The 9615-nt window shown below is 39.7% G+C and overlaps 1 long non-coding RNA gene across 1 annotated transcript; it reads left to right on the top strand.

The window, feature by feature from the left end:
• The first annotated feature begins 3229 nt into the window (after positions 1 to 3229).
• LOC135529428 (uncharacterized) lies at positions 3230 to 9105 on the top strand. Its single transcript, XR_010453699.1, has 2 exons — positions 3230 to 3299; positions 8466 to 9105. It is a non-coding gene; the product is annotated as an uncharacterized LOC135529428 (long non-coding RNA).
• Positions 9106 to 9615: the final 510 nt, after the last annotated feature.

The following is a 9615-nucleotide window of genomic DNA, read 5'->3' as shown; positions in this document are numbered from 1 at the left end:
GAATAACCTGTTAGGGGAATAACCTGTTAGTAGAATAACCTGTTAGGGGAATAACCTGTTAGTAGAATAACCTGTTAGGGGAATAACCTGTTAGTAGAATAACCTGTTAGGGGAATAACCTGTTAGTAGAATAACCTGTTAGGGGAATAACCTGTTAGGGGAATAACCTGTTAGGGGAATAACCTGTTAGTAGAATAACCTGTTAGGGGAATAACCTGTTAGTAGAATAACCTGTTAGGGGACTAACCTGTTAGTAGAATAACCTGTTAGGGGAATAACCTGTTAGTAGAATAACCTGTTAGGGGACTAACCTGTTAGTAGAATAACCTGTTAGGGGAATAACCTGTTAGTGGAATAACCTGTTAGGGGAATAACCTGTTAGGGGACTAACCTGTTAGTAGAATAACCTGTTAGGGGAATAACCTGTTAGTAGAATAACCTGTTAGGGGAATAACCTGTTAGTAGAATAACCTGTTAGGGGAATAACCTGTTAGTAGAATAACCTGTTAGTAGAATAACCTGTTAGGGGAATAACCTGTTAGTAGAATAACCTGTTAGGGGAATAACCTGTTAGTAGAATAACCTGTTAGGGGAATAACCTGTTAGTAGAATAACCTGTTAGGGGAATAACCTGTTAGGGGAATAACCTGTTAGGGGAATAACCTGTTAGTAGAATAACCTGTTAGGGGAATAACCTGTTAGTAGAATAACCTGTTAGGGGACTAACCTGTTAGTAGAATAACCTGTTAGGGGACTAACCTGTTAGTAGAATAACCTGTTAGGGGAATAACCTGTTAGTAGAATAACCTGTTAGGGGACTAACCTGTTAGTAGAATAACCTGTTAGGGGAATAACCTGTTAGTAGAATAACCTGTTAGGGGAATAACCTGTTAGTAGAATAACCTGTTAGGGGAATAACCTGTTAGTAGAATAACCTGTTAGGGGAATAACCTGTTAGGGGAATAACCTGTTAGTAGAATAACCTGTTAGGGGAATAACCTGTTAGTAGAATAACCTGTTAGGGGACTAACCTGTTAGTAGAATAACCTGTTAGGGGAATAACCTGTTAGTAGAATAACCTGTTAGGGGAATAACCTGTTAGTAGAATAACCTGTTAGGGGAATAACCTGTTAGTAGAATAACCTGTTAGGGGACTAACCTGTTAGTAGAATAACCTGTTAGGGGACTAACCTGTTAGTAGAATAACCTGTTAGGGGAATAACCTGTTAGTAGAATAACCTGTTAGGGGACTAACCTGTTAGTAGAATAACCTGTTAGGGGACTAACCTGTTAGTAGAATAACCTGTTAGGGGAATAACCTGTTAGTAGAATAACCTGTTAGGGGACTAACCTGTTAGTAGAATAACCTGTTAGGGGAATAACCTGTTAGTGGAATAACCTGTTAGGGGAATAACCTGTTAGGGGACTAACCTGTTAGTAGAATAACCTGTTAGGGGAATAACCTGTTAGTAGAATAACCTGTTAGGGGAATAACCTGTTAGTAGAATAACCTGTTAGGGGAATAACCTGTTAGTAGAATAACCTGTTAGGGGAATAACCTGTTAGTAGAATAACCTGTTAGGGGAATAACCTGTTAGTAGAATAACCTGTTAGGGGAATAACCTGTTAGTAGAATAACCTGTTAGGGGAATAACCTGTTAGGGGAATAACCTGTTAGGGGAATAACCTGTTAGTAGAATAACCTGTTAGGGGAATAACCTGTTAGTAGAATAACCTGTTAGGGGACTAACCTGTTAGTAGAATAACCTGTTAGGGGAATAACCTGTTAGTAGAATAACCTGTTAGGGGAATAACCTGTTAGTAGAATAACCTGTTAGGGGAATAACCTGTTAGGGGACTAACCTGTTAGTAGAATAACCTGTTAGGGGAATAACCTGTTAGTAGAATAACCTGTTAGGGGACTAACCTGTTAGTAGAATAACCTGTTAGGGGAATAACCTGTTAGTGGAATAACCTGTTAGGGGAATAACCTGTTAGGGGACTAACCTGTTAGTAGAATAACCTGTTAGGGGAATAACCTGTTAGTGGAATAACCTGTTAGGGGAATAACCTGTTAGTGGAATAACCTGTTAGTGGACTAACCTGTTAGTAGAATAACCTGTTAGGGGAATAACCTGTTAGTAGAATAACCTGTTAGTGGAATAACCTGTTAGTAGAATAACCTGTTAGTGGAATAACCTGTTAGGGGAATAACCTGTTAGGGGAATAACCTGTTAGGGGACTAACCTGTTAGTAGAATAACCTGTTAGGGGAATAACCTGTTAGGGGACTAACCTGTTAGGGGAATAACCTGTGAGGGGAATAACCTGTGAGGGGAATAACCTGTGTGTAAATTAAATCTGTTGCTGTATTTTTTGTGTGTTGTCTGTGATCGTTTTGTTTGTCTTGTGTAGTTTCTTAATCGTTGTACCTAAACTGTATGTTTAAACATGTATAAGCAGGGCCCAGCTGTAAAAGAGACCTTGGTCTCAGGCTGTGTTCCTTGTTGAAATAAAGGTATAAAAATACAATTAATTGTTTTTAATATATATTTTTTTATTGGAGTGACGGCATACGCCACCATACTTCTCTTTGTATGTCGCAATATAATATTACTATTTAATAAAAATAAACAAAAAAATAAACACATTTTTTTATTCTCTCAACTGCCTTATCCACTCCAGTCAGCAGATGGCGATGTGTGTATTTCAGGTGAAGCTACCATCGTGACGTATAATCTAGTGGACAGGACGCGTCTTCAACAACAACAGCTAGTCATCCACCTCGGTAGCTTGCTAGCTAACAGCTGAAACACAACATTTCTTGAGCCACTGTGTTTGAAACACAAGTCTGTCGTATAGCTGGTTGCCGCATTTAATTTCATTTTACGCTGCTAGTAGTCAGCTAGCTGACTGGTTAAATCAGAAGTAGCACTTGGCTAATCATTAATGCTAACCAGCTAACATCCTTGACCATGAGTTCACTAAGCTACTCTCCTGCTGAGGAAGAGGCGGTCTGCTGGACGGAGAAAGAAGCTCTCGTGAAAGAGGAAGAGGGAGAGGAGGATGAGACTGTTACAGTTAAACAAGAAGAGAAAGACGTTACAGTGAAAGAAGAGGAAGAAGCTTTCAGAGTGAAGGAGGAGCAGCAGGCTGCAGTGTTTGGAGTGAAAGAGGAGGAGGGGGAGTTGACGGTCACAGTGGAAGAAGTGTTTAGAGTTAAGAAAGAAGGGGAGATTACTGTCACATTGGATGAGGAAGTGGGAGAATTAGAGAAGAATGGAAATCCGATTAACATCAGTAAGTACCATCTTACCAATAGGGCCACAAATTCTGTAGTTGTTGAACTAATCTCTGATTTCATGTGATTCTACACTTGACTATGTTGTTTTGTATTGTAGGAATTGTTAAAGGTACAAAGAGTGGGGTCAACCAACCAAACGTTAATGAATTAAAAGTCTTCCCATTATATTACCTACACATACACAATTCATAGAATCAATATCAACAATCCGTCCCCCATTCCTGTAAAAAAAAGCGTCTAGAGAGGACAACCCCATAGTTCTAGTCAACTATATGGTTTCCAACAGAGGGCATTTGTATAAATATTTCTACAGTGACTAATGAAAGTCTGCAATTTGCTGCCCTATATTGACTAAATGTAACGAATGGGAAATGGCAAGCTCGTTTGCGGTGGTGCGCGCTAATAGCGTTTCAATCGGTGACGTCACTTGCTCTGAGACCTTGAAGGAGTGGTTCCCCTTGTGGTGGGTAACGATGCTTCGTGGGTAACTGTTGTTGCTGTGTGCAGAGGGTCCCTGGTGGGGAGGACCAAAGTTATTCTGTTACATAAACATGATTGACATGTTCCACTATTGTTGTGTCCTGCTAGGCACAAGAGGTGTTGTCATGACAGCCGTGATGGTTACGACGTTGCCCCCAACGCAGTGGTAACATTGCCCTAAGTCAAGCAGCCAAATTATGAAAACAACTAGTGATTTTAACTTTAGAATAGTATAAATTATACACGAATGATCATATACTAACTTTAACTAGCCTTGGGGTCGTGTAGAATCGTAACAATTAAACGATCATATAATAACGTTAACCAGCCTTGGGGTCCTGTAGCAGCCAAACAAGTTGATCGATCATATACTCACTCTAACCAGCCTGGGGGTCATGTAGAAGCCAAACAAGTTGAATGATCATATAATAAGGCTAACCAGCCTTGGGGTCATGTTGAAGCTTAACAAGATAAACGAACATATACTCACTTTAACCAGCCTTGGGGTCCTGTAGAAGCCAGACAAGTTAAACGATCATATACTCACTTTAACCAGCCTTGGGGTCCTGTAGCAGCCAAACAAGTTGAACGATCATATACTCACTTTAACCAGCCTTGGGGTCCTGTAGAAGCCAAACAAGTTGAACGATCATATACTCACTTTAACCAGCCTTGGGGTCCTGTAGAAGCCAGACAAGTTAAACGATCATATACTCACTTTAACCAGCCTTGGGGTCCTGTAGCAGCCAAACAAGTTGAACGATCATATACTCACTTTAACCAGCCTTGGGGTCCTGTAGAAGCCAAACAAGTTGAACGATCATATACTCACTTTAACCAGCCTTGGGGTCCTGTAGAAGCCAGACAAGTTAAATGATCATATACTCACTTTAACCAGCCTTGGGGTCCTGTAGAAGCCAGACGAGTTAAATGATCATATACTCACTTTAACCAGCCTTGGGGTCCTGTAGAAGCCAAACAAGTTGAACGATCATATACTCACTTTAACCAGCCTTGGGGTCCTGTAGAAGCCAGACAAGTTAAATGATCATATACTCACTTTAACCAGCCTTGGGGTCCTGTAGAAGCCAGACGAGTTAAATGATCATATAATAACTTTAACCAGCCTTGGGGTCATGTAGAAGCCAGACAAGTTGAATGATCATATAATAACTTTAACCAGCCTCGGGGTTGTGTAGAATCCAAACAAGTTCTAAACAGATATGGGCACCGTGATGGCCGTCAGACAGATGTTTGTGAGAGGATCTGAATGGCAATGCAAAAACAGGGCTGTTACTGTAAATATTGGCTACGTACATTTCTAGCAAAATCATTACATATGTCTATGATAATTCATAAACATGAATGGTTTTGACGTAAATGTATTTAGTTAAACATGTTTGGTGTTACATTTCACCCCCACAGCGACTGTTACAATTGGCCCTGGCACAGGGGTGTGGGGGCAAATGAAAAGTCCAGACTTCTCGGACTGATATCAATATTGTGATCTGACTGTTTTATGCACAAACCTATAAATGGTAGGAATGTTTATGAGACAGATGTACGTTTGTTATATAAAACAATGACTTTCCCTCGTTCAAGTGTTTCTGAGAAATTGAGTAAAAGACACCAAAAAAAAGTACAATTGCCTGTTATCTCTCCTACTCATTAAAATCGTGTTTTTAATGAAAACATGTAGGTAAACTTTTAAAAATGTTTTATAAATGCAGTAAGGCACTCAAACCTGTGGATTATGGTGAATAACACACTAACAACAGCCCTTGTGTTATTCATGATAATTCACAAATTCACCTGCATTATTGTGTAAATTAAATAACCTGAGGCAAGCTTTATATTATATATCTATATATATTATTATTATTATTATTTATTTTTTTATCCAGATCAAAATGATCCTTCCTCATCTTGATTCTGTCCTCTTCATCATTTGAAAAGAAACTGAAAGGCAACATTCCAACCACATGTCCTGAATCAGACAGTTGGTGGTAATAATAAAGGCTGTTATTTATTTATTTAAAATATATATATATATATTTCACCTTTATTTAACCAGGTATATATAACACACAGAACACATAGAACACACAGAACACATAGAACACACACAACACATAGAACACACACAACACATAGAACACACACAACACATAGAACACACACAACACATAGAACACACACAACACATAGAACACACACAACACACAGAACACACACAACACATAGAACACACATAGAACACACAGAACACACAGAACACATAGAACACATAGAACACATAGAACACACAGAACACATAGAACACACAGAACACACAGAACACATAGAACACACAGAACACACAGAACACATAGAACACACAGAACACATAGAACACACACAACACACACAACACACACAACACACAGAACACACACAACACACAGAACACACACAACACACACAACACACAGAACACACACAACACATAGAACACACACAACACATAGAGCACACACAACACATAGAACACACACAACACATAGAACACACACAACACATAGAACACATTTTTTCCCCCATCTTTTATTTAACCAGGGAGGCCAGTTGAGAACAAATTCTCATTTACAACTGCGACCTCGCCAAGATAAAGCAAAGCAGTGCGACACAAACAACAACACAGAGTTACACATGGAATAAACAAACATACAGTCAATAATACAGTAGAAAAAGTCTATATACAGTGTGTGCAAATGAGTTAGGATAAGAGAGGTAAGGCAATAAATAGGTCATAGTGGCGAAGTAATTACAATATAGCAATTAAACACTGGAATGGTAGATGTGCAGAAGATGAGTGTGCAAGTAGAGATACTGGGGTGCAAAGGAGCAAAATAAATCAAATAAATAACAGTATGGGGATGAGGTAGTTGGATGGGCTATTTACAGATGGGCTACGTACAGGTGCAGTGATCTGTGAGCTTCTCTGACAGCTGGTGCTTAAAGCTAGTGAGGGAGATATGAGTCTCCAGCTTCAGTGATTTTTGCAGTTCGTTCCAGTCATTGGCAGCAGAGAACTGGAAGGAAAGGCGGCAAAAAGAGGAACTGGCTTTGGGGATGACCAGTGAAATCTACCTGCTGGAACGCATGCTATGGATAGGTGTTGCTATGTTGACCAGTGAAATCTACCTGCTGGAGCGCATGCTATGGGTAGGTGTTGCTATGGTGACCAGTGAAATCTACCTGCTGGAACGCATGCTATGGATAGGTGTTGCTATGGTGACCAGTGAAATCTACCTGCTGGAGCGCATGCTATGGGTAGGTGTTGCTATGGTGACCAGTGAAATCTACCTGCTGGAGCGCATGCTATGGGTAGGTGTTGCTATGGTGACCAGTGAAATCTACCTGCTGGAGCGCATGCTATGGGTAGGTGTTGCTATGGTGACCAGTGAAATCTACCTGCTGGAGCGCATGCTATGGGTAGGTGTTGCTATGGTGACCAGTGAAATCTACCTGCTGGAGCGCATGCTATGGGTAGGTGTTGCTATGGTGACCAGTGAAATCTACCTGCTGGAGCGCATGCTATGGGTAGGTGTTGCTATGGTGACCAGTGAAATCTACCTGCAGGAGCGCGTGCTATGGGTAGGTGTTGCTATGGTGACCAGTGAAATCTACCTGCTGGAGCGCACAGGTACAGCCACACATACAATTATCAGTAAAGTCCCTCAGTCGAACACTGAATTTCAAACATAGATTCATCCACAAAGATCCGGGAGGTTTTCCAATTTCATCACAAAGAAGGTAGATGGGTAAAAAAATAATAAAAGCAGACATTGAATATCCCTTTGAGCCTGGTGACGTTATTAATTACACTTTGGATGGTGTATCAATACACCCAGTCACTACAAAAGTACAGGGGTCCTTCCTAACTTGGTTTCCGGAGAGGAAGGAAACCGCTCAGGGATTTCACCACAAGGCCAATTTTATTTTATGTATTTTATTTCACCTTTATTTAACCAGGTAGGCCAGTTGAGAACAAGTTCTCATTTACATGAGGGGTTGCCGCCCCACACATTGTTTTGCATATTATTTTGGCATTAATATGTGTCCCATATCAGTTTGCAAACAATGTAAAAAAATAAATATATATACAGTGCCTTGCGAAAGTATTCGGCCCCCTTGAACTTTGCGACCTTTTTCCACATTTCAGGCTTCAAACATAAAGTTATAAAACTGTATTTTTTTGTGAAGAATCAACAAGTGGGACACAATCATGAAGTGGAACGACATTTATTGGATATTTCAAACTTTTTTAACAAATCAAAAACTGAAAAATTGGGCGTGCAAAATTATTCAGCCCCCTTAAATTAATACTTTGTAGCGCCACCTTTTGCTGTGATTACAGCTGTAAGTCGCTTGGGGTATGTCTCTATCAGTTTTGCACATCGAGAGACTGAGATTCTTTCCCATTCCTCCTTGCAAAACAGCTCGAGCTCAGTGAGGTTGGATGGAGAGCATTTGTGAACAGCAGTTTTCAGTTCTTTCCACAGATTCTCGATTGGATTCAAGTCTGGACTTTGACTTGGCCATTCTAATACCTGGATATGTTTATTTTTGAACCATTACATTGTAGATTTTGCTTTATGTTTTGGATCTTTGTCTTGTTGGAAGACTAATCTCCGTCCCAGTCTCAGGTCTTTTGCAGGCTCCATCAGGTTTTCTTCCAGAATGGTCCTGTATTTGGCTCCATCCATCCCATCAATTATAACCATCTTCCCTGTCCCTGCTGAAGAAAAGCAGGCCCAAACCATGATGCTGCCACCACCATGTTTGACAGTGGGGATGGTGTGTTGTGGTTGATGAGCTGTGTTGCTTTTACGCAATTTTTATAAAATATATCACCAGCCACTTTAAACAATGCTACCTAATATAATGTTTACATACCCTACATTATTCATCTCATATGTATACGTATATACTGTACTCTATATCATCCACTGCATCTTTATGTAATACATGTATCACTAGCCACTTTAACTATGCCACTTTGTTTACATACTCATCTCATATGTATATACTGTACTCGATACCATCTACTGTATCTTGCCTATGCTGCTCTGTACCATCACTCATTCATATATCTTTATGTACATATTCTTTATCCCCTTACACTTGTGTATAAGACAGTAGTTTTGGAATTGTTAGTTAGATTACTTGTTGGTTATTACTGCATTGTCGGAACTAGAAGCACAAGCATTTCGCTACACTCGCACTAACATCTGTTAACCATGTGTATGTGACAAATAAAATTTTATTTGATTTCTCTGTTATCATCTATGCATAGTTACTTTGATAACTCTAACTACATGTACATATTACCTCAATTACCTCGACACCGGTGCCCCCGCACGTTGACTCTGTACCGGTACCCCATGTATATAGCCCCGCTATTATTAATGTATTGCTGCTCTTTAATAACTTGTTACTTCTATTTCTTATTCTTATTTCTTCTTATTATTTTTAACTGAATTGTTGGTTAGGGGCTTGTAAGTAAGCATTTCATTGTAAGGTCTACACCTGTTGCATTCAGTGCATGTGACAAATAACATTTGATTTGTTGTGCACAAATTTGTTTACAGGCCTATGCCCTGTGAAAGCCATAGATTAGGACATATGCCCTGTGAAAGCCATAGATTAGGGCATATGCCCTGTGAAAGCCATAGATCAGGGCCTAATTAATTTATTTCAATTGACTGATTTCCTTATATGAACTGTTTTTGCATGTTGCGTTTAAATACAACATGCAAATATAAAAATACACGTTCTTCTCAACTGCGT

Source organism: Oncorhynchus masou, unplaced genomic scaffold, assembly GCF_036934945.1.
Source record: "Oncorhynchus masou masou isolate Uvic2021 unplaced genomic scaffold, UVic_Omas_1.1 unplaced_scaffold_1164, whole genome shotgun sequence".
Taxonomy (NCBI): Eukaryota; Metazoa; Chordata; class Actinopteri; order Salmoniformes; family Salmonidae; genus Oncorhynchus; species Oncorhynchus masou.
This window is presented reverse-complemented; position numbering and strand designations above follow the sequence as displayed.